Source organism: Vicia villosa, linkage group LG2, assembly GCF_029867415.1.
Source record: "Vicia villosa cultivar HV-30 ecotype Madison, WI linkage group LG2, Vvil1.0, whole genome shotgun sequence".
In the NCBI taxonomy this organism is placed as follows: Eukaryota; Viridiplantae; Streptophyta; class Magnoliopsida; order Fabales; family Fabaceae; genus Vicia; species Vicia villosa.
In genome coordinates this window covers 112,811,047-112,821,945 of record NC_081181.1, presented here as the reverse complement: position 1 = coordinate 112,821,945, position 10,899 = coordinate 112,811,047, and the positions used below count along the sequence as shown (strand labels likewise).

Genomic DNA, 10,899 nt, shown 5'->3' with positions numbered 1-10,899 from the left:
TTTAATAGTAAGAATTTTGACTCTTGAATTAAGATAATAATTGTTTAAATTAAAATAAAGATTAAGTTGAAAGTGACCCGTGAGATAAATAAATTATTTGGAGAAAAAATAATATTTAATAATAAGAATTTTTACTCTTAAAAAGATGGGTTAATAGGCATTTACACCCCTGTAATGTTAGCGAATTTTGCTTTTCCCCCCTCCGTTGCCAAAGGCAAGTTTTGGCAACGATTTTTTTGAAAAAACCGTTGCCAAAACCTGCCTTTGGCAACAGAGGGGGGGAAAGCAAAATTCGCTAACATTACAGGGGTGTAAATGCCTATTAACCCTAAAAAGATTAAGTTGAAAGTGACCCGTAAGATAAATAAATTATTTATTTTATTAAAAATAAAAAAAATATATTATAGTATACTATAAAAGGGCAATTTATAAAAGGGCAATTTAGAGAATTCGTGTAATTGATTTTTAATAGAATGAATAAATTAATAGAATGAATAAATAGAAGATGAAAAATATATTAGAATCATAACTGAGATAAAATGAAGTTTCTGACAAATTGCTTAGAATCATAACGTCAAAATACTAAGATAAAAAGGTGTATCAACATTGAAAACTATGAAATAGTATTAAAACATTAAGATAGTTGATACAAAAGTTCTTTTACAAATAAGAAATATAAATAAAGCAAATCTTGAACTTGAAAAAAGAAAAAACAAATGTTAGAAGGGAATTTATACATTAACAAATGATAATTTCCTGCTTTGCTTATAGCAATTTTTCTCATTTGATTTTCTTCAAATAGTAGTTATTAAACATAAAATGTCTTTGAAAAACCATAGACAAAAGCTTACACAAGAAAGCAAGAAAACATTCACATTAAGCAATTTTGCTAAGAACATCATTCAGAGTAAATACACCTATTACTTCTCTACTTCTGCGGGGCTCTTTACTTTTCCTGCATGATTCAACTATCAACAAACAATCAAAATTTTCAATTAGTCCAATCTTTCCGCAACCGCAGCTTAAATCTCAATGTTGAAAATATTACATTACTACATGCTATGCAAGAGTAAACAATCAAATAAATCATTGAAAGATGTAAATTCAACCCATGTTACAAAGATTTTTCCAAATGGATGCAAACAATATAGCTTATCATTTGAGAATTCCACCACAGACAGGTTAAAGAATTTTTGCTTTTATTTCTTTTTATAGTTTGTCAGTTATGCTTGCAAGAAAAGTAGAAATATTAGCAGTCTTTTAGATATAGAAATCACATTTAAACCCACCCAATTTAAATATAGAAATTGTATGTGTAACCTGAAAAACCAAAACTGGAATTTCAAGCATCTTTTAGCTATTTTGTGTTTGCGTCATGACTCATTAGTTATGAATGGAAATTCTTATGAAAGCTATGAAAACAGTTGTCTATAAGATTCTGATTTCATCGTGATATAAAGAGTAAAACAGAGTATCAAAGTGAGATGCCATGTAACAATTTTCACCTTCATTATGTTTCATGGTTGAAGATGACAAGTGAAAAACAAAACAATGAAAGAACATATTAAAGCGTAAATATGTAACCTTGAACTTATAAAAAATAATGAATGAACTTACCTTGAATAAGGCTATATGTAGTATTGAAGCAAGATAACCTGAAAAAAAACCAAGTATCTATATCTGTAAAAATATTGCAGAAAGACCATAGAAATCTACTCAAATAAGGACCATAGAAAATAACACTAAATAGAATCTTTAACTAACAAAATAAAAACAAAGCATGAGATCTAGCAGGAGACATATTACCTTAACTTTCCTCTCAGATACATTTGAAGATGTTTAAAATCTTCTATAGGATTGGAGTTGTCATCTTTTTCAACACAGTAAGGAAGACCAAGAAAATCAATATCAGTAAATTAACAACTCTTTTAATGGACATAACAGATGGCTTAAGGTTCATTTGGCCAATGTATAGTTATAAGTTGCAATTCAAAAAGCAAACTCAAAAGACTATAATTTTTATTATAGCAAATCAAGTTTCGATATCATGTTAAATGGGCTAGAATCTCACCCATGTGTATAGATACCCCTAGTGTTATGAAGAGCAAATACAGCAGCTTGGATCTATTTAAAAATTATGAATAAGAGTTTTCATTAGAAGTCAGGCTGAGGCAGAAGTACACATGTATAAAATCAAAGATTAAAGATTGTACCTCGGGAAATCTCATTATCACTTGATTTGCACTATCAGGATCGAGTGGAAGAACATTGAAAGGGACTATGATCTCCGTCTTTTCACCAATTTTATCTCGTGTCTCCAAAGTCTACTACAATGGCAACACAAATCAACCAAGTAAATAGTACAACAGCAAGTATAAAGCTAACATGATATTGAATACATATGAGCCAATAAAATAGAGCGAAAAAAATTCTTAGAAGCCATAGAAAATAACCTCTCGATCAACTTCCATAGATTGGGTCATCTTAACAGCCTTTAAAACTTCAAAAAGAACATTAGCAGTCTATATGCCTTGGTAAGTTGTGTTCTGAAAGAAGAGACAAACTATAATTATTCATCAAACATTTTTTCAGAAAATATATCAAACTGAAACGGAGAAAGATGTGATTGAAGTTATAAACGGAGAAAGGAGTAGCAGGGGAAGGAGAAACAGAGACGAGGGAAAAAGGTGGTGGCGGCGATATTAGGGTTTGATGGGAAAAGAGTGAGAAGATAAGAGAGTGACGAAAATAGAAGGTTTGTGAGGAGAGAGAGAGAGAGAGAGAGAGAGAGAGAGAGAGAGAGAGATGAAATGAGGTTGTGTGAAATATTGTAGAAAGTGTGCAAGAGGGATCTCGAGACCTATGTTGTGGGAAGTAGAGGGGATTTTGAAATAAAGAAGGATTTGAGTTGCCAAGTGTCTCACACTGATTTGATATTAGAAAAGTAGTTGGGTAATTTTGTTAGTTACAATTTTGTCCAAATTGTAGTGTAAATTATTTATGAGGGAAGGGCATTTTAGGAAGTATGGTCAATTTCTTATTAATGGGTAGATAGTAGAAGTAGATAGTAGATTAAATTTTATATTTAAATTAAATATAGCACATTTTAAAAAATTTCTATAAATAATTTAAATTAATGAAATATTACATAGTTTAACAAACTCAAAAAATATGATTGTAAATTTTAATAAAAATTTTGTACTGATAATATAACATATTGTGATAAAAAAATTATTCAATAAAAAAATTTAAACTGTCATATCAATTAATTTTTAGTTCCCTTTTTAAATTAATCATGAAAATTTTATTGATCATAACAATTTTATTGATCATGAAAATGAAAGTTTTTTTAAATTTGTATTTTTATATATTTTTATTATTGTAGTGTATACAATTTTAATGGTAACAAAAATGAAAATTATTGAAAATATAATTATAAAATTTAAGAGTTAAAGTTTAAAAAATGAAAAGATATATTATTTGGTTTAGTGATATTTTTTAATAATAATTAAATCAATTTAATTTGAAAAGCTATGAGAGAATGACACGTCATCTGAAAAGCTATGAGAGAATGACACATCATCCTAAAGTTAGGGTTTTGTCTAGGGTTGCCATCATGACAACCTTACATTTATATTAAGTAGATTATAAATAAAAACCCTAATTATACAAACTCTATATTAAAATAAAACAAATAATAATAATAATAATATAATAACTCTAATTATTATAAAAATATAATAATAATAATAATAATAATAATAATAATAATAATAATAATAATAATAATAATAATAATAAAACTAAACCATCACTATTTTTTTTAAAAGCTATAGCTAAACCATTACTATTATTAATAATCTACTTAATATAAATCCAAAGAAGTCATGATGGCAATCCTAGCCACATGTCATGTTGGTAACAATCCTCGCCACATGTCATTTTGTAATACATTTATAATTTTTGTTATTTTAGTTGTAATTTTTAAATAGTTATTCAAATAAATAGATATATCTTTATCCCTAATCCTTTACATGAATTTTATTGTATAAATTATAAAACTAATAGTTTTATATTTGATCTAAGATTTGATCATGCATATTTTGCTTAAGGTAATATTCAGAAATTTTACGTGCTAAAAATGTGTTTGAAGAATTCCGATTTTGTAGGGGTTAAACACATAATGTTCTAAAAGTAATAAGCCTTCGAAGTATTCTGATTTATAATTTAGAGCTGAATATAGCTGTGTTATTAGAATATCTATTATTGTTTTAGGTTAATGTTATACAAAGTGTATTTTTTAGTATATGGAATTTGGTCCCAGTTTCATATATGGCTTAACAACTAATAATATTCTTTTATGCGATTGTGTTAGGACCGAGAATATTAATGACATTATAATAATATGTAAGTCATTTGAATATTTAATTTATTTTCTTATTACATAAATTTAGATGATGATAATTATAACTTAACTTTGTATATTTTATGATTATTATATCATAATAACATCTCAATTTATATAATTTTTTTATTATAGTTTAGATGTTTCTATAATTTATATTTATTTTCAATTAATAATTAGATAACTATTTAAATTAAAATAGTAATTATTAAAATGATTTCTTTATAAATTTTTTGTAATTTGGATAAAATCAATTTTTTTATTAATTTATTAAAATAAATTTACATTCTCCCTAAAAATAATACCAAACTTATTTTTGATGAGAAAGTATTGCTTTTTGTTTTTATATAGATTAATATTTATAAATTTTTACTTAACAAATAAATTTTACAACTAATTTAAATGGTATTATGGTAAGAAATCGTAAATTTATCTTATAAATTTTAAAGGTCTATATAATTTAATTAAGTAGTTATAATATAAACTAGCGTGATACCCGTGCGTCCGCACGGGTACCCGTTGTGGCCGTGTTATTTTGTTCAATATATATATATATATATATATATATATATATATATATATATATATATTATTCTAGAGGTAAATGTCATAAAACCAGATATGTGAAATATAGAAATTTCTTTTTAAAGGTTTGGCCAAAGTTTGAGATATTTTCATCAAGAAAAATTATTTTCCTGTTAATATTCAATATTTCGATCAGTAACTTAATATTCTCGTAAATATTTAATATGTTTATCAGTAATTCATGTTCTCGTTAATATTTAATATTTTATTCAGTAACTTCAGGTTCCCGTTAATATTCAATATTTTGATCAGTATCTTCATGTTCCCGTTAATATTCATTATTTTGATCAGTAACTTCGTATTCCCGTTAATATTCCAAACTTGTTCCCGTTAATATTCAATATTTTTATCAGTAACTTCATGTTCCCGTTAATATTCTTTATTTTTATCAGTAACTCCGTGTTCTCTTAATATTCATTATTTTGATCAATTACTTTGTGTTCCCGTTAATATTCCAAATTTGTTCCCGTTAATATTGAAAAAAATTATCAGTAACTTCATGTTCCGTTTATATTAAAAAAAATATATCACTAACTTCGTGTTGTCGTTAATATTCAATATTTAGTCAATAACTTCGTGTTCCCGTTAATATTTATTATTTTGATGAGTAACTTTGTGTTCCCATTAATATTCAAATTTTGGATCAGTAACTTAATGTTTCCGATTATATTAAAAATTTTGATAAGTAACTTTATCTTCCGTTAATATTCAGTATTTTAATCAATAACTCCGTGCTCCCGTTAATATTCAATATTTTAAATATTAACGGGATATCCGTGCATTCGCACGGGGACCAGTGTGGTACGCTCATTTGTTACAATATTCAATATTTCGATCACTAACTTCATGTTCCCGTTAATGTTCAATATTTCGATCAATAACTTCTTGTTCCCGTTAATATTCAATATTTTGATCAGTAATTCATGTTCTCGTTAATATTCAATATTTTATTCAGTAACTTCATGTTCCCGTTAATATTCAATATTTTATTCAGTAACTTCATGTTCCCGTTAGTTGTTCAATATTATATTTTTTTATAAAAAAAAGAAATTGATGTAATTATTATTATGATACATTTCGTTCATGAAAGATACATAATAAAATTAAAAATAAAATTGATAAAGAATAGAATAATGAAGTGTTATTTTATTAATATGCAATAAAAATTGAGAAGATCAATAAAGAATACACAATGTCGATTGTCCAATGCAATAAATTTAGTCACATTTACTTTCAACGTATTCCAAATTTGTTCCCGTTAATATTCAATATTTTTATCAGTAACGTCATGTTCCCGTTAATATTCATTATTTTGATCAGTAACTCCGTGTTCCCGTTAATATTGAAAAAATGTATTAGTAAGTTAATGTTTATGTTGATATTCAAAAAAATTATCAGTAACTTTGTGTTCTCGTTAATATTCAATATTTTGTCAATAACCCCGTATTCCCGTTAATATTTATTATTTTGATTAGTAACTTCATGTTCCCGTTAATGTTCAAAATTTGTTCCCGTTAATATTCAAAATTTGGTTCAGTAACTTAATGTTTCCAATAATATTCAAAATTTTGATCAGTAACTTCGTGCTCCCGTTAATATTCAATCTAATGGTTAAAAATAATAAGTCATTAAATGTGGAAAGAGAAAACTATTCCTTATTATTTTTAACCATTAGATTGAAAATAATTAATGGTCAAGATGTGGAGTAAGTTATTATAACTTACTCTTGGAGTCAATATAACGCTCCTCTATGAGAATACTTTAAATTAGAAAATAAAGAAAATATTTATAAAAAAATAAAGTTCAATCTTGAAAATAATACAAACCTTTAATAGGTTGAGAAATAAATTTTTATTGATTTATAAATAATTAAAACAATATTTTGACTCCACGATATCTCTCTTTCCCTCCCTTCCAACATGCCTAATTTTTTAAGAGATTATAAATATTGCTTTTAATAGAAATCAATTCTCTAATAAAATCAATTCTCAGAGAATATAAATTACTTTTATATGTTATGTATTGACTATTTAATTAACCCTCCATAAAAGAAAATAAAGGAGCATTAAATTGATATGTATTAAAAAAATAGAACGTAGGTAATGTAGATATTGATGTCTTTCTATATTCTTTTTCTTCCCTTTGTTCTCTTCTACTTGATATATATATATATATATATATATATATATATATATATATATATATATATATATATATATATATATATATATATATATATATATATATATATATATATATATATATATATATATATATTAAAGTCTCCAACCTTTAAAATAATTCAAGATACAAAATATAAAAGATTTCATCTTAAATTCATTTCAATCAAAACTTTTTCCGTAAACACTCCACCATTACACACATTTGTGTTTTATTAATTAATTAAATAAAAGATAAAAACATGCACTTAATAAATTATTAATTTTGTACTAAATTTTTTTAATTAATTTTAATTAAAAAAACCTTTTTTGTTGAGTCAAATTAAAAAAATAATTTTAAGTAATAGATAAAACACACAATTATTTTATAAAAAAAAACACACAATTGATTTACTCACATTCTCATAAACTAAATACAACTCTTACTCTCATACATTTCATTCACAAACACAAATATCATATATTTTATGTGAGAATGAATATTCTATATGTTAACATTAAAAACAATTGTAAACTCTAACCCGTATTAAATTTATGTGTAGCAAATTTCTATATTTTAAAATCGTCGCATTAAATTTTTTAACATCATATGTATATAGTTTAAATAATATAATCTAAATAAATATTAAAAAATATAAATTAAAAATTAGAGTAATATTGATGATAATCAATTTAAATGATTGTAACTAATTTTTTTATAACTAATATGGTTATCTTTTATTTTATAACTAATATAGTTATTTTTAAAATAATTAGAGTATATATAAATAAGCATTATATAGAAGTTGAAATGTTAGCTGAATAACAAAACATGTGTCTATAAGTTTTTTTTTATATAAATAATATCTGGATCACAATTTTTATAAAAACGATTGTTCCCGTTTATAAAAATAACTTTGTCTATATTGTATTTTTTATATAAAATTATTTTTATATAATATTTTATAATTTATTTTTAATTGAATGTAACATTTAATATTTTTAAAATATAAAAATGAAATATACACTAGATATTAGAAAATATAAAAAAATAACAAATTTATTATCATTTAAAAGTAAAAAGAATTAAAAAGGAAACAAATTAAATGCATATTATATTACTGTTTGGTCGATTTTGCTGTCTAATAACACTATTACATTAACAAAATGTTAAATATAGACAAATTAATAGACCTATATGGATAATTATATTCAAAATAAATAATTTCTTACTATAAAAATAAATCTTATAAATATTAAATAATACGTATAATAAATTAAAATTTATAATTAGTTGTTCATCAAAATATAACACATAATAGCAAGTTATTTGCAATCTTATCTCCCTCTATTAAAAAAAATCATGTTGGGTCTCCCTTTCATTGGTCCGTCCAAGATTTCACTATATCTTTGCTCTATCGGATTTCCCTACTATGACAATTTTAATACTTTTCTCGTATTTAGATAATTAGTATATATTTATTAAATCATTATTTCAATGACATAGATTTCAATAGTAACATGTTTTTTCATATTTAGATCAATAATAAACATCACATTCTATTTTTCTCTTATTTTGATCATTATTATATTTTTTATTATATTTTTTTCCGCGTATATGTAAGGTATTGTAATTTTTTCCCTTTAAGTTATTGTAATATATATTTACTTTATTTAGTTTAAATATTTTTGAAAAATCAAGTTTATAAATATTTATCCATTTTAGACTTTAATGTAGCAATAATAATAATTTTACAAATAGAATTCTCAACTCAATAATTGAAACAAAAATTATATTTTATGTCTATCTTCTTTATATTTTTCTTATTTTCACTTTTCTTCTTTTTGATTTGGATTTTATAGAGAATATGTTTTATTTTATTTATTTAAAGTACAGTATAATTTCTTGGGTTAAAAATTTTATAAAAAAATATTTTGAAATTAACTAAATATATAGGTTATTAATGATCAAATCGTGATTATGTTCTCTTTTTGATCGGTAACATATATAGAAATAATAAAACAAATCAAAATTCAATCACCGCATTTCCAGAAGAATGGGAAGAAATGTTCAACAGTAAAGTTCAAAAGACGGGACTTACAATTCCAGAAGAACCGGAAGAACCGTCCAACAGTAAAGTTGGAAACTTATAATTCCGGAAGAATTGGAAGAACCGTTGAAAAGTAAAGTTGGAAAGACATGACTTATAAAAGTGGAATCATTTCTAAGGTAGAAAACCCAACGGAACCGTTCAACAATAGAACAAAACAACATAAAAAAATGAAAATGAAAATTCATTAAAACCAAAACAGTAACAAACAAACCACATACGATCATCACACTTATCACAGTATAATTTATCTATTTTCTTTTCATCCTATTACAAAAATTAATTGCACTCTGATTACAAAAATTGTATGTATTAATTCTTACGTACTCTATAATTGTACTTACAAAAATGGCAAAAATCAACTAAAAATAATGATCTGAAAACCCTGATGACAGTTTTTCCCTGATCAGATGAGTTTTGATGAAAACCCAAGCAAAGTACATAAATGTAGAAAATCAAACCAAGATGTCAGTTGGTTTGTTCTGAGGTTGCTTGATCTCATTCCACCATCGTATCTAAACAACATAAGACCAAAATAATAGAATATAAGAAAAAACCTCATCAAAATCAAAACAATAACAAACAAACATACCTGATGAGTTTTGTTATGCCATTTTTTCATAAAATAGAGATACATGTGATGCAGGAACAACATGTATGTCACCACCTGTGCAACACAAAAAATAATATTAGACAGACAACAAACCGAAAATAGTATAGGAAAAACCAACCAAAGAAATCACTTCATTACCGATACATCATTACCGATCCGTCAACAAATACTATAAATAACAAAATCATAAGGTAGAATGTAGGAGTTACAAACTCTTCATTACACTCTTCATTACATAACCGATGCAGAAACTAAATGGAAAGAAGAATACAAAGTCATCATTAAGTTCTTTATGTAACACATAATTATGCAGCAGAGAAGATGCATGGACAGAACTACCTTAATGCCAATTATGTGAGACATCAATAGTGGAATATGGAACAACATACCTTCATAAATCAGCAAAATTACACATGGCGCATCAAGAAGAAACAATTTCTACTCTCAGACTAAGCCACTTGGAGCACCACATAGAAAGTTCAAAAAGATAGAACTTTCTTATATTATTATAGATGTGTTATTTAATCTTTCATATTATTAACTAAAAAGTACAGTATATTTTTTTCTAATTTATTGTCTTTCACATTAAAAAGTTAATAGTATAATTGCAAACATAACTTAAATGGCTTACAAGATAATTTTATATTCAAATAAAGAAATCAAAAATATCAATTATTATAAAAAATATAATTTTATTTCTAATATACCGGTGCGAAGCACGGGCCGGCGATCTAGTTTTTAATAACAACGCATATTTGGCTGCAGAATAATAAAACCTAGTACCAGAAATTTTAATTTGACTACCGAAAATTTGTTTACTTCTCCGGCTGTTTGTACATAATAACAATGGCATTTTTGTCATTAAAGAAAAAGGGATGGCACGTACAACTTAAAACCTCTTCATTTGATATCCAACTGAACGAGCAATCTCAACTCATTCAGAGAAACATTTTCTTCTTACTGTTTATTACTACGGTATGTTTTGATCTATATTATTATATCAATGATTTTTTTCTTCAATAAAGC

General features: G+C 24.9%; 1 long non-coding RNA gene across 1 annotated transcript; it reads right to left on the bottom strand.

Moving 5' to 3' along the window:
- Positions 1–739: 739 nt before the first annotated feature.
- LOC131646632 (uncharacterized) lies at positions 740–2,758 on the bottom strand. Its single transcript, XR_009297545.1, has 6 exons — positions 2,454–2,758; positions 2,214–2,324; positions 2,072–2,124; positions 1,807–1,870; positions 1,618–1,655; positions 740–968 (listed from the first exon to the last, which is right to left on the bottom strand). It is a non-coding gene; the product is annotated as an uncharacterized LOC131646632 (long non-coding RNA).
- Between the last annotated feature and the right edge of the window lie 8,141 nt (positions 2,759–10,899).